General features: G+C 47.6%; 1 protein-coding gene across 1 annotated transcript in view; it reads left to right on the top strand.

Moving 5' to 3' along the window:
* Window positions 1-408: 408 nt before the first annotated feature.
* Window positions 409-24,478, top strand: part of LOC122792891 (serine/threonine-protein kinase PDIK1L-like) — a 110,540-nt gene continuing 86,470 nt past the window's right edge. The window contains exon 1 of the mRNA XM_044060450.1: window positions 409-449. The gene's annotated coding sequence lies outside the window, so the exon portion shown is untranslated. The remainder of the gene's footprint in view (window positions 450-24,478) is intronic.

Below are 24,478 nucleotides of genomic sequence, written 5' to 3'. Positions count from 1 at the left end.
TCCCTCTCTCCTTTCCCCAGACCTTGGCATATGAACAGCCGACACGCTGCAGTTATAGGTCACAATTATTTTTTTCAGGTCTGGTTATCCATATAAGGTTCAGCAAACTCGATCTGGGGGTTGGAAGGTAGTGGCGGTGTATTATGGGTAAGGGGAGGAGCTCGGAGCAGATGCTAGTAAAGTTGCCGACTCAGATCTGGTATCCTACGGGTTGAAGACAAATGAAGTAGAACTACTCTGATGGAACATTATGGTGAGTACATAATTTTTTTTCATACTTCTTACTCAGAATGTGACCAATACAACAATAACACAGTAGCTACTGCAAATGTGAGTTGCATGGATGTATTGCCTTGTTGTGCTGCAACATGCAGTGTTACTGACATCACCTCTTCCTCAACTTTTCACAGGTCCGTCCGGTATTGGCCAAGCCCATGGTCTTGCTCCTGGTAAGTATAACTCTATTTTATTTTAGCTGTAGGTTTACAGCAATTTAATCCCTAGACTGCCATCCCAGGCCTGATGCCTGCATTTCTGTACTGTTGGCATGATTGCCAACTGCACACATTTTCTGACTGTACATATATTGGTCATACCTATGCCTTGTAGGTTTGACCACATTAATAGATATCACCGTATTGTCAGGACACCAGTGTCATGTGTCAACAGTAAAAGTCTACACAGATGTTAAGTGCACCTCACTGTTACTGATGAGATTGCAGTGTAATGAGATGTTATTTTGAAGTAACTACAATTGTGGGAAGAGTACTGTCATCATGTCCTATGAGGTTGGGTTCTCAAAAGGTCTGTCATAGTGACAACAGTGTAGAGAGCCTTACAGATATCACAGCTTAGTACTGCAGAGCATAATAGTGCAGGTATTAATGTGCTGCTTTTTTTTCTTTATCACAGGTGACCCGGGAGGGGGCTTGGTGTCCCCTACACAACCTGATGTCCGTGTCTTTTCAGACTCTTGATGGTGGCCACAGTGAGACACAGATGGGGGTTTCGGGGGGCTGAATCTGTCCCAGAGGTTGATATCCCTCTTCTGCCCTCTGTCACCACACACAGTCAGCATGTCCACACAGTCACCACACACAGTATGTCCACACATACACAGTCCCCAGAGGCCACAGATATTGGACAGTTGGAGGGTGGGGCCATTGAACAGGAAAGTGTGGCAACTATATGGCTCTAGTGAGTGTAGACACTGGCCATAGCCAGAGAGCCGTCAAAGTCCCATACAGGCAGATTGACAGGGGTGTTTGTAGGAGGGCTACTGTCTGTCCAGCACCTGTTGCAGATGTCACATCATGGGTCACTTGGTGCATGTTGGGCAGTCATTGAGGCAAGGGCATGTTCTGAAAGGAACACCAGACATATGTGTATGGTTATGGATGTAACACAGTCTATCTGTGACTACCTCTACCACATTGGGGACACCCTAGATTGGTTGACTGATGCAGTGGACAGAAGGTGGGCTGAGACTATGTCCATCTTGGACCACACATTATGCTGGAATGTGTGGTTGGAGTTGAGCGTCTGACTCGTGGACCTAGATAAATAGCCCCATCTGCTGAGAGTCCACGTGGCCGTGCACAGTCGTGCACCCATTGTGGCAGTACATCCAGAGCTACGGAGGGGGGGGGAATGTGCTGTCCACACCACAACATGGCATGCTTTCACCTTGTGGTCCTAGACGGTCCCGTGGGGGAAACATTTCCAGTAGATAGTCGCCATCAGGTACTAGCACCACTTCTGACCTTGGGCGTGGAGGTGCCAGTGCAACTCCTGGCAGAGAGAATTCCATGTTCGGGGCCAGAGCAGTTAACTGTCACTTTTACCATATACAGTCCTAAGTTGTCAGTCATACACACACGTAGGGCTAGCACTGAGCTTGACTGTGTACATGCTCACACTCGTGCCACTGTCAAATGCAGGTCACCTACAGACGCACTGCGTCTTTCCATGGTTCATCTTGCCTGCTTCCCTTTCTGACTCGCACGCATTCTTTCAACCGTTTGGGCCAGCCTAGGACCCTGCACCCCCCCCCACAACACTCTGTGCAGGTGATACCTGTGCCACATCCCTGTCATTGATGCAGGGAAATGAAGCTACATGTCTGTGCTGGGTGACTATATTAATATTAGTTAACATGTACTTGTGTAATGCAGTGTTTTGCCATGTAACTTGTAGTGGTTACAGACATATACTGTATGCTGGCATTTGTCATGAGTACGCCACATACTTTTGTGTACCTTATGTTTGTAGTGGCTGTTTAGTTGCACTGACAGGTGACACGGGCCTGTTTCTTTTTCAGGAGTCTGTTGGGATAACCTGTGGATACACAGTGGCAATAAAGCAGCACAGGATGGCATGTCTGCACAGCAGAAATGTGTCTTCAAGGTACAGCACTATAAGTGCATAGCTCCATAGGTTCATATGTGTATTACAGGCTAACTAGGACAATGGCAGCATTCAGCGTACTCGTGCATCTCTAATCTGTAAAAAAGGCAGTTAGCCTTGGTAAGTGTCACCAGGACTTTGGGAACCAACACATCTACAAGTGGTGATGGAGATGACCCTTCTCCAAATATCCTGTGTCCATTACAGACAGTTGACTTGACACCAGTTATGATTGACTCGTTCTACATCCCATTGTGTAATATGCACGTGTATTAACAGATGTGTACTTCACATGCATGGGGGACCTGTTTCATGAAGGGTGTACTGTCTTTGCTGCATACTTTTCCAGTATGCACTATGTATAGCACAGTGATGTTGTAGGAGTGTAGAACAGGTGAGACATGTTGGTCTTGTCATGGATATGTGGAAACTACACGGGTGTCTTGACTCCTCCCTGTATGGAGCCATACACATACCCGCCAGAGCATTTAGGAGACAGACTACACATGTTCAGTTGTTATACGAACTCCATAGGACATGTTATCTACACTGTGTATTGGTGTACCATAGAACCTGTGTGGCTGCTATAGTTGGTATGATATGCCTGTGTAGTGACATGGCTAGGGTGCCATTGCACACTGCTAGGTGTGATGACTGCCACATTCAGTATAGCCATGATAGTCTGGGATTTACATCCCACACCTGTCTGTATAGGTTGTACAACAGTGAATGCATCTCCACATCTTTCTGACCAATGAAAGTCAAAGACTACATTTTACTCTGTCCATAACTCCATGTGTAATGGCTCAACTGAGTGGTGTGCTGACACTACAATACTTTGCAGGGGTGCATGATTTCTCACAGGATAGTATTATGCATTCATTGGCATTTAGTCTGTTAGTGGCTCAGACAACTGTGTCTTAGGCCATCCTGGGTAACTGTTGGTTCTGTGTGGGATTCTGTGACCAATCCTAATATGCAATCGCCTGCTAATGTGCTCAGAGGTCACTGACAGTGGCTGAGACTGTAGAGCGGGAATAGGTAGAAGGGGTATGTCGATAATGAGGATGGTGAACTCTAGTTGTGACTGGCATCATTGCAGCATAGGTTTCCCAGTGCTATATTCCCTGTGTGACTGTCACACTTGTCTGCCCCCAGCTGACAGTACACTCTATACATGACGTACACAGTTTCCAGCATGGCAGCTGGCCTAATATTGTCATACACCTTTTCAGGCCATGGTAGGTGTTCTGGGACTTGTCAGACATCCATTGCCTAGTGTAACGGTCAATATGCTCTGTCTGTTACAGTTGATAAGCATGATCTGGCCTTGAGCCAAAAGTAAGTGTTTTGGTCCAGTGGCAGTAGGTGTATGACGGTGCTAGTGCTTGTATCTATGCTAACTCATATGGCATTTCAGGTGACATGACTCATGGGGACACTGCTTGGCACTGTGTGCTAGTTGTCCTTTGTGCAGTTGCTTTCAGCATGTTGCAAGAAGAATCATGCAAGGTGTTTGAACAGACCAAAGACACCTTAGGAAAATGTAATATGTGCACACTTTGTTGCTTGGTGATGCTGTGGCTCACCTGCTCAAAGGATGGTCCAGGTCCTTCCTTGGAGCAGTGCTGTGACATCCCCACACAGGAACCAACGTACTGCATAATGTGTTTACCAGTATGGGTGATCACTACAGCCCCCTCAATGTGAAGCCCTCCCTGGTGGGATCTGGCCACAGATCAGTCTTCTTAGAAGTATCAGCTTCTACCCCCCCCCTGCAGACAATAGACATATGTCAAAGCCCTTTATTACCTCCTGGTGGATGGTTGAAGTAGTGTGACTGCATCTTCCCCTTCAGATGGGACAGGCAGTTTGCAGAGCTCTACATCCATGCATTGTTAGCAGCATTACAACTGTGTGAACTCTGCTGAATGGGACAGGAGGGACACGGGCTCATTATGGCTCAGCAAACCTGACTGATGGACAACTGCCATTAGGCTGTGCAATAACAGGTGGACATTGCTGTGTGACAATTGGGGTGAGGGTGCCCCCTAACATGGAGGCACAACCACTTCAGCCAAAAGAAGCACGTAGTGGTGTTCTGTAGACATGGTGACAAAATTAGCTACCCACACAAACCACAACGCAGAATGTAGTTACAGTTGTAACCTTAAAGGACGGGCCCAGATTGTCATTTATTTCAGATGTCATGATGCCATGTATGATGGGTCTGTACTTGTAGCTAACCTGTACTCCCACACTGTTTGCATTAGCTACACTCCCTTGTCCCCACCATGTGACATGACATTCCTACAATCTGTCCCATAACTTCCAAATTTACAGAGCAGTTCATAACTGGCCTCTCAGTGGAAGCTGCTTGATTGCACATGCTAACATTCCAGGCTGCATCTCCATGTGATCTGACAAGGATTGCTAACGCATCATACTAACACCACCAGCTGTACACCAGCGGAGTGCATAATGGCAACTGTTCTACCCTTGCACAGATGTGGTGCATCCACTGTCCAACATATCTATACACATCTCTGTCTAAGTATCCATATCTGTATGCCCATAAAGACAATAGTGGAGATGATCAGCACACCACATATATGTGATTTACACACAGTTGACTGTACACAGTTTGGATGTGTGACTGGGAGCATGACTGCTACACATGGTGGACACTTCTGAGACGGTCATAAAGGACCTGGGTGAGGGTACATCGGGGTGTACAAACACCAGACTGAGCCAAGCCATCTGACTATATTCTCTGCTCGGACAACATTTACAAAGCACCCACTTAGGCATCCACGATACTGTCATTTGTAGGGGTCCCTAAGTGGCCCATTGGTGCACACACGCAACATAAGGACATAGCCTTCAGTAGCTGATCTGTAAGCAGCAGTGTTCAACAGGGCATAGTCCTGTATCCTCTTCTGCTTTGACTCTGTAACCACAATACACGCAACTACTCAATGACTGTGGCTAGCAATGTTGGCTGATACCTGTAAATTGTGAGCACAGAGTCTCTGTGGTATGTCACTGTCCTGCAAGAGGGTATTGCAAACACATGCCTATTGACCTACTAATGGCCATAAACTCCAAGCAAATGTATGTGGTATCATTCCCATCAGGTAGACCTATGTACCTGTAAGTAGCACATCAGTCACGACATGTGATGTACATGCTCAGGGGTGAAGGAACACCTGGGCCACACAGCTTTACACCTAATGTGCCTCACATCACCAAGTCTCTACAGTGGTATGACAGGAACTGTATGGTATAGCTGAGTCAACAGTCACCCGTAAGTGACATACTCATAAACTCAATGTACTTTTTCCTCAGCATGCCAATATCTGAGTGCAGTGGCCATTTTTTGACGTACCTTTCCAAGCAGTACTGGCAGTTGCACACAGTATGGCCTCTCGCAAGGACACTTCACGTCTTAAGTATGTGTTCGGTCGGGATAGTCTGCAGTGAGTATCATTGTTGCTTGCATATAGACTACTCTGAGGTGATCTGTGCCTTGCATACAGGGCCAATGTGTGACCCTGCTTGATTGCATATGCTGCCTATGTATGGGAAGCATAATAGATTAATGACTTACTGTAGGGACAGTAATCTAGTATGTGACATTAGTACTACATGCTTGTGGAAGATGTGTAGCAGACTTTTAACACGCCCTTGCAACAGAACCCTGCCTACTGGCACACGAGAGCGTCTCAGTGCACCACAGCACATGCCGTCTGTATGATTGGCTGGGTGAACAACTATCTGTGTCCCTCTTGGACTGGGGCAATGTGTGCTGATCCTGTAACTACGGGTATAAAGATTTCTAATATGTGAGGGCTGTATGGCCATTATGCTAGTTAAATTTAAATGTCCTATGGTTCCACACCATGATGTAAAATGCTGTAACAGGCTCGTACACAAACATGGCTACATTTGAGGCTAGCACCATTTCCAATCACTGCGTACAAGACATGCCAAGGCGCGCACGCAGTGCAAGTTGGGTGTATGTAGATGAGAACACTTGACTATGTAATGGTACACAGTACAGATCACAGTATGTATTGCAAGCAGCACACCATGTCTGTTAGTACTATCAGTTTAGGACATATGCTTGAGGACATAAGCAAGCCTTGTTGTGGTCAGCCCTTTGGTGGGCCACATCACCTGCTACAAATAAAACACTGCAAAACCCTACCTATTTCTAAGTTACCAGGGTTATCGTGATTATGCCATATGGACATACATGCACACCAAGTATCCTGGAGTGAGATTAGAACCCCTACCTGTCTTGTCTGATGCACTGTAGATCACAGTACTTATCGCACGCACCATGGCTTAAGTCTGATATCCACCTTAAGACTACCAGCTGACAGTGTAGTAACATCATTATCAGGCCTTGTAGAAGAGAGCAGTTTGGAAGCCAGCAGCAAGTTACAGGGTCAGAAAGTGCATAACCATTGCAGGTGGATAGCCCATGAGGGCATGTCTGTTTTGCAGGGGGATATCAGCCAAGTGGGCTGGAGTGAGATTAGATCTCTACCTATCTAGTCTTGTACACTGTAGATCACAGTACTAATCACACAAGCCACAAATTGTCCGTTTCATATGAGATTGCAGGCACAGTACTTGTGCATTACACAAACTAGGCTTGTGTTGAACAGTATCTCTGACCTGCAGAGTGATATGCTTCGTACTGTTATGTGCATCTAGTATCCTAGCAGTGAGAACTGTTCTCCTAGTTGTGTGTACAGTTACCAGTATGGCCATATGTGGCTGCTTGCAGTTAGGCAAACCTGTGGGCAGGAACAGTGCACCCTGTCCATGCTTGCGTTGACAACGTTCTACAATACACCACCTGCTCACCTGTGTCTGTCTACGTGGTAATACCCAGCAGGCACAGGAGTCTGTAGGTAAGTGGATTGTGTACTGTTGCACCCTTAGTTTGGATCCTTTGCGCAGCAGTATGGATGTGTGAAAGTGCAGATTTACTCACCATTATTAGGGTATGTAGGACAATAGACATTCAAAAACATTTATGCATATAACAGGAATGCATATCAAAATGTAGCTGTGTATGTGTTGCCCCCCCCCCCATATCTATATCTAACTATTTTTATATATAATATATCTCTGTCTCTCTAAAATTAACGATGTAAGTTGTATGTATGAGACTACAATAGCGATAGATATACTATGTATGTGAGAGAGAGAAATAGTGATGGCCACTAGGACAATCAGTGACTTCAGGCCACACCTACCTATACTCCAGTCCAGGATTTTGTGTGTTGCAGACATTAACATCTGCCCCTGTTTCTGCAGTATTTCACTTCAATGTCCACGGCATTCCCCAGCTGTCTGGTGTACTTAGTATGTGAGGTTCGTAGTGTTACACCACACACAGACTGATGGTCTGCATGCCTCTCAACTGTGCAGATTTTCACAGAATTTCCAGATTTTTGCCTCATATTTTTGGACTGTCGCTCATAAAAATTGTGGTTTTCTGGTAAATTAGTGAATATTGAAGTCACTAATGCTAAATAAAGACAAAGATTTGATTTTCAGACTTTATATCCTTCAGAAAATATGTAGTAATGCAAAACCTTTTATTCTAGCAACTTTCTAAATTTATGGGAGCAATATTTAAGTTCTGTCCCTATTTTTGGGCCTTTGTCGTCCCCCCCCCCATTCTTTCTGGCTTTGCCCAGATTTCTTTCAGTAAGATGGTGAGAGGTATGACAGTCTGTGACACCAACATAAATACCTTGCATGCAAAAACTGTGAATACTTCAGATTAGAACCATCAGCACCATCACCCATGCTAACTTCCTTAGTCCATTGCGCCACACAGGCTGCCAGACAGAGGAGTCCTTCATTAATCAACAGCATAAATATGTACGTTGTTACTGTGTTACATGAGACATACAATGTGTGATAGTCCTATATTACAGCCCTGAGATTGCTTGGTCTGCTGATATAGCATTGCTGACTTGCTGTTTAAGCATTTATATGGGAACACTGTTATGATGGGGGTGGGGGAAAACTGCACGTGGTCTGCTGGGATAGGCAGTAGTTCAAATATGTGACACAACTGTTTCTCATCTCCCTTGACTGTAGTGAATATTCCAACCATGAGACCTAGTGATTATTAGGGAATGCATACTACTGGGTTGGGTATCTGTAGTCCCATGTAAATGTTATTTCTGTCTATGTAGCCCACTATATTTACTTGATAAATGCAAAGATCCATACAATACGATACCATATTATAGTAATCCTTACAAGTAGTGTGTAGGTTAGAGACTTGCCTTGCGAATGCAGCAGTTGACAAAACTGTAGCTTGGGACTGGCTGACTGCATGTAGTACACAGGCAATACATGGATAGGTACAGGTTGTGCGAGTTGCCTGGCATCAACAATTTTAATATTTGTATGTTACTGAGTAAGGTGTCATGCCCTAGGTTGTCGGTGAGTGTGCTGTGTGTTCTCTTGGCCAAAGCCAAGGGTGTACTGTGCACGCTTACGTCTGCTTACAGGGACATCATCGGGGGGTCCTCCTGTGAGTGTGGCTGTGGTAACCTAGGCACTGGTGGGGGTTTGTGTATCCCTTCCCTTTGTTGATCCTGCTGCTGCTGTTTCTGCAGCATCATATTGTGTAGCATGGCACATACTGTGAATATCTGCACATGTGGCTGGACTATACTGCGGGCCTCCACCAGATATATTGAGGCACCGGAACTGTGACTTCAGAAGCCCGAACACACTCTGTGATCCTAGTTTGTGCACATGACTCATTATGGCGTTCTTCCGTGTGTGTGCATTTCTGATGGGTTTTGTCATCCACGGTTCCAGTGCCTAGTCAGCATCCCCCAGTAAATGGCAGTGTGGGATGTCCCCCCCCCCCAGCAAACATCTGGTATAGATGTGATGCATGCCAGATATGGGAGTAGTGATAACTGCCAGGGCTGCCAGCACACTATACACTCATGATAATCCCCTGGGCATTGCACATGACCTGGCAGTTGGAGTGGCACCCCTTGCGGTTGACATAGATTCTACCTTCCTCACCGGGTGGTGCTTTTATCTATACACAAGTGCAATCTATGGCACTCAGTACCTTAGGATAGTGTGTCATGTGGTAGAAGTGTTGCATATTGCTGGCCCTCACCTCAGGGGTGAGGGGAAAATGAATATTCTCACTGGCAAGTAGTAGCATGGCATCCAGGAACTGGTGAAGTATCCTGGATGTGAGACCCCCATCATGTCCCCAGTTGGTCTTTGGAAAGTACCTGTAGCTAGCATCCTAAGGGCTACACATTCCTTTGTTTCCACAGGGATGGGTTCCCCTCTGTTGTCCCTGTGTCCAAGTTGAGGGTGCAGAGCTTGGTGAGTTCTTATGGTATGTCCCTGTCCACCCTGTAGTGCTCTACAATCTCCAGCTCATGTAATGCCTGGAAGGTTACCCTGGGCCTGAACACTCCTCCTCATTCTTTGTCTAGGCCTATTGTTGGCAGCAGCATTAACTTCACCATCTAGCGCATACAGATGCTGCAGACCTGCTGCAGCCCCTAGCATTCTCTGTTAAAATTTCCAAGTCTGTACTCCAGTGGTGCAGAGTATGGGGGAGAAATCTGATTGCAGGTTGTATGCATACTTTATACTCCTCTGCTGTAGGAGCTGACTGTGATTGGCTACCAGTGATGCATTGCACCTACCTAGTATATCGTTAACATTTTAATGGCCTTCGTTTGGTAAACAGGAGTCAAAACGAACTAATATGTCAGTGACTTTTAGATGCAGTCAACACTGCGGAGCGCCACGCAGACGTGCTCCTGAGGTAAACGGAGCGTAGCAGTCTGTACACACCCCACTGAAAGGACATGCTCAGCACTGTGGCATGCCACAGAAATATGTGCCCCTTGGCTAAACAAAGCTTAGATGTTAGTGTACACACCCCCTCTAGATAGGACACACTCAACACTACGGCACACCAAGCAAACGGGCACGGCTCTGCACACCAAGCAAACAGGCACGGCTCTGCTGAAATAAGTTTAGAAGTCATTGGACAACACCATCCCTTGATGTCAGCTTCATCCTCTGTAAACCTCATCATAGTTCTCTCTCTACATGGATGAAATATGTCGACAAGATTACCCCTTTTTTTATACTGTTCAGTAACTCCACCTCATTTATATAGGGATCCTTGCTCACAGCCTGGAAGTTGCACACTTGATAGCCCTACCACCTTAGCAACAGCACCACTGCACCCATTGTAATGCTCCACGCAAAGGTAATAGATTTGTCACATAATGTCAGTGTTGTTGATCTTCATTCATTCCTTACTGATGGGTGTCAGTCCTGTCTTCGGAAATGAGTTGGTGGTTATACCAAGCTAGCGCCAGCCAAAGAACTCTCGAGTTAAGCTTTACCCATAGTGCTCCTCTCAATATTACCTCGGATCTCATTTGCTGCATACTGAATAAAGACGCGTCAGGCCAGCTCTCAGATAAGGCATCAAAATTTTTTCAATACTTAAAGCTTTTCTTGACTTCTTTATATTTAATCCTTTATCGCACATTTTTCTGGTTAATCTGCATGAGTGTCCCTCTTTCTAAGTTTGGTACTCTTCATACCATTGCTGGTACAGGCCTTCCCTTATCATTCCCAATAACATTGTTGGTATTCCCCATTCCTCTCCTCTTTCTACTATAAAAAAAAGTTAACCCCTTTTCTTTCTTGTGTGACTGATTTGACTGGCTTGGTTAAAAAAATGTATATGTATGAATGTGTCTGAGAAAAAAAGGGAACAACTGGTTTCAAGGGTTGTAACCAGTGCAATAGAAAAATGCCTAATGTAGACAACCATGTGTCTTGTGTCTGTCTGGGGGTGCCGCAGCTGTTTGTGAAACCACCTTGTGAGATTTGTAAAGGTTTTAGCACCTACACTTTTTGATGGAACGGAAAAACAAACGTGCTCAAAGGTCTCTTAAAATCTCCATTCATGGAGGCTGTTTCTGTGTCTGAGGACTCATCCCCCTCCAAAGAGAGAACACAAGAAGAGGAGTAAAATCCTTGCCCTCCTCTCCTCACGTCAATCAATGTAAATCTGAGCCAAAAGCTAAGATTTCTAAATTTGGTGCCAGTAACATCGGCACTGGGACCCAAAACCTCCTCCATGGTGCTGACTTCAGTTGTAGGACAACAGCCAGCTACGGTGCCGTCCTCAGCACCCATGCCCCAAGCACAGACTACAACTCCCATTGTGACTACAGCATAGATTGCGACTTCAGTACCGATCTCCCTTTCGGCATCAAAAATAGTTATTCCAATTCCGGTCACTTCCCTCCCTACCTATACATCATGCTGGTCCTTCGATCTCTCTCTGTGCTGAAAGGTGGAATACCCGCTCGGACCCTATATTCCCCTTTGGATCTGTTTTTTTGGTCAACATTACAGCCAATTTCTAGAGCGTCCTGACTCGCAGGATGTCTACCTGTTCCTCCAAGAGCCTTTTGGAACTGGACATAGTGAGGCTAGTGTATCGGCTCCTGGCAGCCAGAGGAATTCCAACTCCTTCCAAATCCTCCCTCCCACCTGGAGCCCAAGGATCTTTCTCCAAAGACTCAATATTTTCCTCCTTCGACCTCCCTGGAGGTATTGGAGCCTTCGCCACCAATCCCAGTTCCAGCTTCTTCGGTTCTAGTTCCAGCGGTAGATCTTACCATGGTGCCAGACTCCCCCCTTTGGCTATTGACTCGCTCTGAGCTGGGCCATCCTGGAGATAGAGACTGGTCCGTCGGCACAGTGTTCCCTAGTACGGCTTTTTCCATGGTGCAGTCTACTATGATTCCGGTTGCCTTGATGGAACAAAGTCCAGTCTTGGCTCCTTCCCTGGCAGTGGGTTCGTCTGAGCAGGGTGTGACCCCGGTCCCGAGGTTCTTTCTCTGTTCCACGCTCCCATCCCTCTTCGGGTGGACCTGTTTTCCAGGTGGAAGGGGCATTTTCCTCTGCAGGCTTCCAGCTTGTTCCTTCAGTGCTGGAGACCCATATCTCTTTCCTCTGAGCCGCAGCTGATGCATCCACTACTCACGGACACCGGGCATGGAAACCTCAAGACATCCTTCCACAAGGTTCCTGCTCTGCAGAGTCCTCCTCAGACCTCCCAGTCAAGGAGGTACCTTGCAAGAGGAAGCATGTGGATTCCCCTGAGGAATCCCTCACTGAAAATACAGGCTATGATAAGGGGTAAGGGACCCCATAGTTGCCCCCTGAGGATGTCTCCTTTGCAAACCTATTGGAAATCCTGAAGCAGCAGGGGGACTGGAAGTCCACCACCCCTTCCTCTGAGGAGTCTGTATTATTGCATGCTTTCTGTGCCTGGCCCTCTACTTCCTGGGTGACCCCAGCTGCAGATGACCTGATTCAGCTCATTGTGCAGTGTGTCTGGAAGAGTCCTGATACCATTGAGCCTATGCCCTGGAGACCAAACTCAATTCTTTCCTCTCCAGAAGGCAACCCACACTGGTCCAAGGGGCCTACCAGTAGATGCTATGGTTGTGGCGGCAGCCACTAAGAAAGGGCTCACTGAGGAGAGAACTGTCTCATCTCCCTAACAGGGAGTCTTGGGCGATAGACTAGGTAAGTGGGTGTATTCTTCAGCGACCTTTGCCTTTCAGTCCTTGAACTATCTGTCACACTTCACCTGGCTTCAGAGGCACCTAATTTTAGAACTTCAAAATCCTCACAGCTTGCCACCCTGGAATCTATCACTAGCTCATCCATGCCGTTGATCTCTCACTTTGCTGAAGGGATGGCTAGAGCAGCAGATACAGGTGTTTTCATGATGTCAAACTTGGATGCACCTATGTGATTTTGTAGATTTTTTTTTTTTCTTTTTTTCTTTTCTCAAAGTTCCCATAGAGGCCTTCTCTCTTTTTGGCCGAAAAGTGAAAGACACTTTAGCCAGGTGTGAAAAGGATGTTTAAGACCTCGTCTGGCAAGGGCGTACATTTTTCCACTCGCCCATCGACCCTACTATAGGAATCGGAGGAGTGGAAAATGTGGTACAAGAAATCTTCAAGGTCCATTCTGTGCCATGCGTGGCGAGTTTTCCCCCAGGGTAGGGGGGGGGGGGTCAACTGGAAGACGCTCCTTCAGAGGCAGCAGGGTTCTGCGTAATCGGGGATCCAGAGATTCCTTCTCTGGACAGCCTTATCAGCGCTCCTTAAGAGCAGACAGATTTCTTACCTCTGGTAGCAGTCGGACAATTTTCTCTGCACCACCTTGCCTGGTAATCCATAACCACAGATTTTTGGGTGCAGACGATAATTACCAGATGTTATCCTCTCCCTTTCAATCTTTACCCAAGTCCACTAAGGCATATTCCCAATGTTCCACCCAGTCAAATCAGCAGCTCAGGAAATACAAAAGCTGTTTTATAAAGAGTCATGCAAACAGTCCCACCAGGCCAGATTAGAATCTGAATTTTACTCTAGGTTCTTTTTGGTGCCAAAGACTACGGGGGACTGATGGCCAATTCTGGACCTCAGCATCCTAAACAAATTTGTCAAGCAAATAAAATTCAGGATGGTCATGGTTCAGTCTATACTACCCGTTCTGGGAAAAGACTATTTGATGTGCTCTATAGATCTTCAGGACGTGTATTAACACACAAATGGACAAATGCTCCAGAAGATTCCTCTGCTTCCGGCAGGGAGACAATCATTACCAATTCAGAGCACTGCCCTTTGGTCTATACGGCCCCCCCAGAGTGTTCGCCAAATGCATGGCAGTGGTAACCGCTCCCTTGAGGCTGCAAGGATTCCGGGTGTTTCCATATTTAGATGATTGTCTCCTTACTGCTCCAACCAAGCATCTGCTGGTCTCTGCCCTACATTACACCATACAGCTTATGAATCGCTTGGGGGATAACAGTAAGCCAAGAGAAATGAAGTTAATTCCTTCTCAAAGACTGAAGTTCATTGGGGCAAATCTTGGTACTCGAGCTCGTTTATTCTCCCGCCAGCTATACAGGCTGCAGAGAGACCTGGTCTCAACTCCGAGTGATACTCTGTCAAGACAAAGCTTTGGCACGAGTAGTCTTCCAACTACTAGGATCAATGGCAGCATCAATCACAATTTATGTTCTTAGTGTTTCACTGTTGCTATCATCACATTTGGGTTATCTGCCTGCGGGTAGCCCTCAGTCGGTTCGAATACCAGAGTCTTGGGATTTCTGCGTCTGATGCTGTCACCTCTTCCATGATGTCAGTCGTCAGGGGTATAAAACATGCAGACGATGCCATTACATCAGCTTTTCTTGCCGTGCAGGAGCCCGAAGCAGTTCGCAAGTGCCAGTCGACTGCTACCTGAAATTTTTGAGTTTCAAACCTGAAGTCTTCTAAAGTACCCCATTGGGGATCCTTTTTTCTTGCTCTAACTGATGTCAGAAAAAGTTAGCAATTGTCTTGCCTTTGGAAAGCAAATACCTCAGAGATTTTCATTCTTATTGCGTCACCTGTTTAGGCCCAGACCATGACGTTCCTGCTGTCCATTTTGTACTTTGTTCAACGGCCAAACTATTAGTAGTCGGGCTATCTTTGTCGCTAAATTCTTTCGCTCTCCATCTCCCTATTCTGAAATGGCTTCGGTAAGCCATCAAACTACTGATTTCCTTCCCAAAAACTAGGATAAATACAGAGACTGCATAGGTCCAAAGCAGCTGATGACTCTTCGTTACACTAGTCGCCAGTACTCAGTGAGGTGCTTTTGCAGCCCTTGATACCTGCTTCTACAGATTTGCAGGCCTCTACGGAGACTCATTCGGAGTCCGGTATGCCGCAAGATGCTTCTTAGAGTTTATGGAACCTGCAGATGTCTGTACCATGGATGGGTCCGGAGCCGCTGTGCAGGCACCGGCTTCTGAGGGTATATTCAGACCACCTGATGTTCGTATTAAACCGGCTACTTCGTTTCTGACAAACTACCGAGTTTCTCAGGCCCAGAGTTCACACTATGCCTAGGAAACCGACCAAAGTGTATTCTCAAGCTCCCATGCCACAGAAACAAATGCTTAGAATGGCTGAAGACTGTTACTCTAATTAGGGGAAGCCGGCCTTCCCCCTCTAAAAGGAATTAATTTCCTTTCTGATTCCAGACCATGAGTCCAATGACTGACCCCTCCGATTACCAGGACATACCCTCATCTACCTAATGAGGATTCAGATGCAGAGGATTCCATTCCCTCAGCCTCCCCTCCAGAGGACTTTTCTTTCGGTGAAAACTTTCATACCCTAAGAGAGCATTTCCGCTGGGAATGCCAGGACTAACCACAGTCCAAAAAGAGACAGAATTTTTAGACTTGCCTCAGCACAGGCCTCTTGGCTATACCCCCTGTCCTGGATCTTGTAGTTTGTCTTTATGGAATCCAATCTTACTCCTGATACTTTACCACCACCTTTTAGAAAACCTGACTGGTACTACAGACCTGACTCTCAAATTTCTCTCTCAAAATCCCACTGTGGATCCAGAGGCCATTTCCTGGGGACCTAAAGTTAAGGCTACTACAGCCAAAAACCCTACCCCTTCAGAGAGGGATTCTAGGGCTTTAGACAGATGGGGAAAGAAGGTATATACCTCTGCAACTCTTGAAATTAGGGTTTTAAATTTCCAGTTTTACAGGTTGAAGTACCAGCAGCATATTATGGAACTAATTAAACAAAACATTTTGTTGATTCTTGATTGTGCAGAAAATAAACATTTACACGAGTTAATGCATTCTGCAAACCAAGTTGGTAAACATACTTTGCAGTGTGGTTTTGTTGCCTTAGAAGCATCTTGCAGGGCTGTTACAGGTTGAAGTACCAGCAGCATATTATGGAACTAATTAAACAAAACATTTTGTTGATTCTTGATTGTGCAGAAAATAAACATTTACGTTAATGCATTCTGCAAACCAAGTTGGTAAACATACTTTGCAGTGTGGTTTTGTTGCCTTAGAAGCATCTTGCAGGGCTGTTACAGGTTGAAGTACCAGCAGCATATTATGGAACTAATTAAACAAAACATTTTGTTGATTCTTGATTGTGCAGAAAATAAACATTTACACGAGTTAATGCATTCTGCAAACCAAGTTGGTAAACATACTTTGCAGTGTGGTTTTGTTGCCTTAGAAGCATCTTGCAGGGCTGCTGTCACTGGGTCAGTTCTGAGAAGGCATGCCTGGCTGCAGGAACAAATCTTGCCAGACCATGTTAAAGCAAAATTACTAGATGCTCCATTAAACCACGAATGTTTGGCACAAAAGCAGAAGTTGTTCTTTAACAGTTTGCATAGATTTAGCTTTTTCTTCCATCTTTTTAAAGATTTCTTACAGGTACAGCCACCTAGATTCAGTAGGCATTGGCCTTCTAAAAACTGGTCCTTTCCAGTCCCTCCCAGACCTTCTCCGTCCAAACCCAGGGGCAAGAGACCACAAAGACTACAGTCTCAACATATGCACAGATCTAAACAATGGAGTGCTCCTACCTCAAAAACGGGGAGTGGTAAGCCACCCCCATATGGAAAAAGATAACAATGACTTGTCTTTCATCCTTCCCAGCCATGCCCAAGTATTTGCACCCCTAGGAAGAAAACTCGCCCTGCATGCAAAAAACTGGGAGTACATTACCCAGGACTGCTGGATCTTAAACATTGTATCCCAGGGATACATATTCTACTTCCACTCACTGCTAACCCCAAGCGGGTTGCCAGATCTTCCTCCAATCCAGTGGAAAGAGGCCCAAAAGGCAAGTACTTTCTCTCCTTGATATCAGGGCTATTCAACCTGTTCCAGCAGAACAAAGGGGACAGGGTTTTTACTCCAGACTGTTCCTGGTGCCCAGAGCTTTTGGTGCCCTATCTTGGATCTGTCAGTTCTAAACACCTTTGTGGTGGTACCAAAATTCAAAATGCTTACCCTCCAGCAGCTCATACTAGCCAAGGACTTCTGGCTGGTCACCCTTGGCTTAAAAGAAGCTTGTCTGCACATCCCCATAAGAGAATCTTGCAGGAAATATCTAAGTTTCAGGGCAGACTCTATGCGCGGTCAGATGTTATTAATGTTTCACTGTTGCAGTCATCACATTCAGATTATCTGCTTGCAGTAGTCCTCAGTCGGCCTGATTATCAAAGTCTTGGGTCCTGTGTCAGTTGCTGTCTGATCTTCCATGACTTCAGGTAGTCAGGGGTATAAAGCATGCAGCCGATGCCATTACACCAGTCTTTCTTGCCGTGCGGTGCTCAAAGCGGAAGCAGTTCGCAAGTGCTGGTCGGCCGACTCCTTAAGTTTTCGTTTTCGAGTTTCAGAACCGAAGTCTTCAACTAAGCTAAGTACCCCATTGGGGAAATGTTTTCTTGCTCTAAACCGATGTCCGTAAAAGTTAATAATTGTATTTCTTGTGGAAAGCAAATACCGCATAAAGATTTCCATTCGTACTGCATTCCTTGCTTAGGCCCAGACCGCAACGTACCTCGCTGTCTGTTTTGTGCCCTACTTAAACAACAAATACTTTCTGTTCATTTATGCTTCTAAATATTTTGGTACTCAGTTCAATTGTCCAGAAATGGCTTCGGTAAGCCACCCGACTACCGACATTCTGAAAAAAACACAAAGATAAAGACAGAGACCGCTTGGGTCCAAAGCTGCCGACGAAGCTTCTCCTAAGCTAGTCGCCAGTTCGGCAGTACTACTTTCGCAGCCTCTGATACCTGCTATTTCAGATTCGCAGGCCTCTACTGAGACCCATTTGGTATGCTGCGAGACGCTTCTATTGTGGAGCCTGTGGATGTCTCCACCTTGGATGGGTCCAGAGCAGCTGTGCAGGCACCGGCTTCTGAGGGTGTATTCAGGCCTACTGACTTGCAAATTTAACCACCATCTTCTTTTTCAAGGACGAAAACTCTTTCTATGCCTAAAAAAAATGATGCCCAGACCGCATGGTCAGGCCCTTATGCCTAAAAAACAAATGAAAAGAATGGCTGAGGACCTTATTACTCTAATCTGGGCAAGCCACCCTTCCCCTGCTAAGAGACCTAGGACTGATTTTCCTTCTGATCTGGGTTCTGAAATTTCTGTTTTCTCTAATGATCAGGATTTGCCCTTAACTACCTAGGAGGATTCTGATGCAGAGGACTCCATTCCCTCTGCTTCCCCTCCAGAGGATTTCTCTTTTGGTGAAACCTTGCACACTCTTAGGGAGCATTTCCGCTGGGAAAGCCAGGATTATTCTGACTCCAAAAAGAGGCTTAGGAAATTCTTACTCCTGCCTCAACACAGGCCTTTAGCTATCCCTCCTGTACTGGATATTGTAGATGATACCTTCTCGGAATCTAGCCTGGCCCCTGACACTCTACCTCCTACTCCCAGAATACCCGATGGGTATTACAGGGTACCGGATTCTCTCAAGTTCCTCTTTAAAAATCCTACTGTGGATCCTGAGACCATTTCACAGGGACCCAAGAGCATTAAGGCTACTACTGTCAAAAATCCTACCCCCTCTGATAGAGATTGCAGGGCACTGGATAGATGGGGAAAGAAGGTATACACGTCTGCTACTTTAGCCGTTGGGGCTTATTCCAGTTTCATATGTTAAAGTATCAGCAGCATATTATTGGAGTGCTTAAACAGAAAATGATTCCTGACCGCTGGAAATAAAGAATTATAGGGTTTAATGCATTCTGCAGAACAAGTTGGAAAACTTACTTTGCAGTGTGGTTTTGATTCATTAGAGGCATCTTGCAGGGCTGCTGTCACTGGTTCTGTACTTAGAAGGCATGCTTGGCTTAAGGAGCAATCTTTGCCAGATGTTAAAGCTAAATTGCTGGATGCTCCCTTAAACCAAGACTGCCTGTTTGGCAATAAAAAGCAGTAGTAGTACTTAAAAAAGATGGAGGAAAAAGCTAAATCTATGCAAACTGTTAAAGATTTCCTGCAAGTACAACCAACTAGATTTAGTAGGCATTGGCCCTCTAAGAATTGGTCCTTTCCTGCCTCTTCCAGGCCTTCTCAGTCCAAACCCAGAACCAGCAGAACACCCAGGCTTCAATCCCAAGGTACTCGCAGACCTAAACAGTGGGGGGGCTCCCACTTCCAAAGCAGGGGGGAATTAAGACCCCCCCCCCATGGTAAACTGTCTCAATGACTTAACTTTAAACTTTCCAAGCCCTGCTCAACTGATTGCTCCTTTAGGGGGAAAGATTGCCCTGCATGCAGAAAATTGGGAACTCCTTTCCCAGGACAAATGGGTTTTAAATATAGATCTGAAGTAGGCAGACTTCATTTGTCTGCAACCTGTGGGTATCGGATCCGAGCCGGCATTTCAAAAGCTTAGGCTCAGAGCTCCTAGCTCCTCCCTCTACCCATAATCCCCTGCCAAGCCCTAAATGACCTCAGATTTCGTTTGCCGCTTTTCAAGTTGCAACGGACTCCTCGAGCTCCTGGTTACAGATAAGAATTTTGACTGAAAATTTTTTGAAAACTTAAACTTTTATAACTTAGTGTTTGTGTTAGGCTTTCCTCTCTCTATCTTTTTAATTTTTCTTCAGGTTTTGCGTAGTTTGTGTGTTTGTGTGTTAGGCCTGTTAGGGCTTAAGATGTCTGAAGCCCATAAGGCAGTGTTCTCTAAATGTACCGTGTGGCCATAAGTTGTCCCCAGCGGATGGCCACACTCGGTGCGTTAAATGCTTGGGGGTTGAACATCTGTCATCTGGTTGTACCATTTGTGCAGGGTTCAACCCCCGAGCTTTAAGGGAGCGGAGGTCGAAGCTTGTTCTGATGGGACTCCTCCCTCCAGATGCGGCTCCGGCCTCTGCCCCTACTAGCCAGCAGCCTTCAGTGGGTGCTGCGGTCTCCTCTCCCCCGGCTGGGACTCAACCTCCCTCAAAAAAGCCGGAGGAGAGGGAGACTTCAAGGGAGAAAGAAAAGGAGAGACACAAGGAGAGGCACCACAAACGGAGAGCCGAGACCTCAAGTTCGGCTCCTCCGTCTAAACGGGCCTCCCCCATGTCTTCTAGATCTCCTCCTCCTCGGCTCCACTCCCCTCTGTTCTCTTCTGGGCCCAAGGAGGAGGAGGCTAGCCCTTCAGTGAGGTCCCCGAGGCGGCTCTCTAGGTCCGCTTCGGTGGCCTCAAATAGATCCACCACCTCCATGAGCGAAGCAGACATGGACCGGATGATGAGGCGTTTCATCCAGGCCCAAATGCAAATGGGAGTGCTCTTAGCCCCCCCCCCCATCCAGGAGGGGCTTCAACCCCTTTTTTTCGCCCCCTTGGCTTGTTCTCCGACCCACACCCTGGGTTCGGAGCTGTCGGTGCCAGGCAGAGTTGGATCCGGGGGTGGATCGGATCCGATAGGTCAGCGCACCTCAGATCCGACCCATCCCTTGAGTGCTTCGGGTACTTCGGACCCGACCTCTCGGAGCCAAGGTCCGAGCCTTGGATCCGAGGGAGCTGGTGTGTCTTCGGCTCCGTCTAAGTCGGAGCACACCGGTCTCTCGGATCCGACTGTTTCGGCTCTGGTCCGTGCGTCTGATCCGGGTGGGGGTCTGCTCTCGAGGCTTAGAGAAGCTGGCTCCCCCTCGGCCTTCGACGTAGTGGAAAGGGCACTGTTGAGGACTACCGGACCCCCGGTCCCTGCCACGGCTCCACCCCGTACTCCCTTGCAGTTGGGCCAGGCTCCCATCAGCCGGTCCCAAGGACAGCCCGCCTCGATGTCCCAAGTAGTTCCCTTGGAACATCTAGCTGCTGAAGAGGACTCCTCTGACAGTCCCCCCGAGGAAGTGCCTCGGAAGCGTAAGTAAAAAGGAGGCACATGGACTCCCCAGAGTCCATTACTGAAGACACAGATTTGGACGAAGGGGAGGGCTCCCCAAGATCACCCCCGGAAGATGTCTCCTTTGGAGACATTATGGAGATGTTAAGGATCAGGGGGGGTGGTCTGCCCCCAAGGCCTCCTCAGACGAGTCTGTGTTCTTGGAGGCATTCGAGGCGGGCCCATCTACCTCTTTGTCCCCTCCTGCCGATCCTCTGGTGGACCTTATATCCACCAGAGCATGGAAGGATCCGGACACCGTTGAGCCTGTACCCAAACGTCCAGACTGAATCCTGAGCCCCCCGGTAGATGCCATGATGATGGCTGCAGCCACGAAGAGGGAGTTAGCGCAGGAGAGTCCCTCTATGCATCCTCCGTGCAAGGAGTCCTGCTCGATGGATCGCATTGGGAAGCGAGTTTTTAGTTCAGCAACCTTCTCTTTGAGAGCGCTGAACTACATGGCACATGTTATCAGGATGCAGTGGGACCTGATTAAAGAGTACGCTGCATCCCCCCCAGAGTCCATGTCGGGTGAGGACAAACAAGTGTACTCCACCCGTATGGCCACTCTTAGAGCAGTTTCCAATCGTCTGTGGCTACTTTCTCACGCTACCGAGGGAGCCGCTAGAGCTAGCGGAGCGGCCTAGTCATGAGGCGTCAGGCCTGGCTCCGCCACTGTGATTTCAGAGCCCTTCAAGGCGACTTTCGCGAATGCCCCCTTTGATGGTTCTGCCTTGTTTGGCAAAACTGTTCGCGAAACGTTAGTCCAGAGCGAGAAGGAAGGGAAGACGCTGTCTGCCGTCAGAGTCCGCTTCTCAGCTCCCCAGAGGTCCTTCTCGAAGAACCAAAAGGGACAGAAGAAGATGTGGTTCCGGAAGTCACAGCAGTCCCAACCTGCTCCGGATAACCAGTCCTTCCGTGGCGGAGGAGGACAGGGAGGTCGCCGTCCTAGAGGCAGAGGGGCTCCTAGAAACTTTGGGTCCAGAGAACCTTTCTCTGACAGACCCACGCAACAGCCCTGAAGGGTTGCCCGGCTGTCCGTCTCTGGAGGCAGTCGGGGGGTGTTTTTCGAGGCACCTGACGTCTTGGGAGTCAATCACATCAGACTGTTGGGTGCTTCGTGTGATATCCAGAGGTTATACCATTCCCCCGAGCAAAATCCCCAGATCCCGCAGCCTCCCCGATGTACCACCTGACCAAGGAGGCAGCAGCTGTCAAATCGAGCAGCTGCTAGAAAAGAGGGCCATGCAGCGCGTCCCCCGAGATCAGACCGGATAAGGGTTTTACTCCAGGTTCTTCTTGGTGCCAAAGAAAACGGGGGACTTAAGACCGATCTTAGACCTTTCCCTTCTGAACCTGTCGGTAACCAAGCAAAAGTTCCGGATGGTCACCCTACAATCAATACTCCCCCTCTTGCGGGAGAACGATTGGATGTGCTCTATCGACCTCAAGGACGCGTACTACCACATTCGGATGGACAGACGGTCCAGGAGGTTCCTTTGCTTCCGGCTGGGAGCCAGCCACTACCAGTTCAGGGTCCTTCCCTTCGGTCTCACCTCTGCCCCCAGGGTGTTCACCAAGGTACTAGCAGTAGTAGCGGCCCACCTGAGACTCCAGGGATTACAGGTCTTTCCGTACCTGGACGACTGGCTCTTAACGGCATCATCAAGGCATCTACTGTGCTCAGCCAGGGACTATTTTCTTCTTATAGCCCCAAGGCTGGGCATCACCATAAATTGGGAAATTTCGTCACTGCACCCCACACAACTTATAGATTTCATAGGAGGAAGGTTGGACAGAAGATCAATGCAGGCCTTCCTCACCCCAGACAGGCTGTCCAGTCTGAAGTGTCATGTCACAGCAGTCCTACAACCGTTTCCGACGGTGGCTTCGGTCCTGAGGGCCCTGGGTTCTATGGCAGCAGCTATTCCACTTCTTCATGCTCGTTTACACATGCGGGTTCTTCAATGGATCCTACAGGTCCAGTGGTCCCCGCTATACTCCTCTCTCAACAGCCCAATAGCGGTCAGCAAGGCATGCAAGGACTCCCTGTTTTTGTGGCTCCAGTCTCTGGAGCCTCTGGCAGGGAGGCCCTTTTGTGCAACATTCCCCCGAGCCACGGTGTCTACGGACGCTTCTCGCCTCGGGTGGGGGGGGCATTCTGCGGGCAAGATTGTCCAAGGCACGTGGAACACCTCGGAGACCTCGCTGCATATAAATGTCCTGGAGATGAGGGCGGTGCTCCTAGCGTTGCAAGCACTTCACAGCCTTCTTCCTACGGGGACTATTGCGATCCAGACAGACATGTCAGTAGTCTGGTACATCAACAAGCAGGGAGGAACCAGGTCCTACCCACTTTGTCGAGAGGCCATGAGAGTCTGGGAATGGGCAATTTCCACCAAACGCTTTCTTGTAGCAACGCACATTCCGGGAAAATCCAACATCCTTGCAGACAAGCTCAGTCGCACCATTCTTTCCCCGCACGAGTGGTCTCTCAATCCTCTGGTAGCGAAGAAGATTTTTGCTGTCTGGAGGCAACCCTGTTGCGATCTTTTTGCTTCTCACTCAAACGCCAAATGCGACAGTTTCTTCGCTCTACTTCCCCCCACCTGGGGAGTCCCCGAGAGACGCTCTGGTGCATGCTTGGCCTCCCGGTCTCCTTTATGCCTATCCTCCAATACCTCTGATGCAGAGGCTTTTGCAGAAAGCCAACAGTTTGGGGAGCAGAATGTTTCTCATTGCCCCGTTCTGGCCTCGTCAGCCCTGGTTCCCTCATGTATGGTCTCAGAGTGAATCCGCCCTGGATTCTGGATCCGATCCCGGATCTCATCTCCCATCCTCTAGGACTCCCGGCCCCGAATCTACACACCCTGAAATTGGCAGCCTGGCTGCTCCAGTTCCATCCTTGATTAGGACTCCCGGTATCTCGTCACCTGTCAAGGCCATTTTAGTGGCGGCCCATAAGCCTTCCACTAGGAAGGTTTATCGGAGCAAATGGAAAAGGTTTTCTATTTGGGCGGTCCAGAAAAGTATGGATCCTTTTTCAGCACCTCTGTCTGCGGTACTGGATTTCAACAGACCTCTTTCATCAAGGGGCTAGTTCTTCCACGGTAAAGGTACAAATGGCAGCGATTTCCCATTATCATATGGGTCATGAGTCAGCTCCCCTCATGACTGCGAAAATTTGCAAGACCTTTCTTAAAGGAGTTTTTCT

The sequence above is a fragment of the Protopterus annectens genome, chromosome 2.part0 (genome assembly GCF_019279795.1).
Source record: "Protopterus annectens isolate FY-2018-M chromosome 2.part0, PAN1.0, whole genome shotgun sequence".
Lineage (NCBI taxonomy): Eukaryota > Metazoa > Chordata > Ceratodontiformes > Protopteridae > Protopterus > Protopterus annectens.
This window is presented reverse-complemented; position numbering and strand designations above follow the sequence as displayed.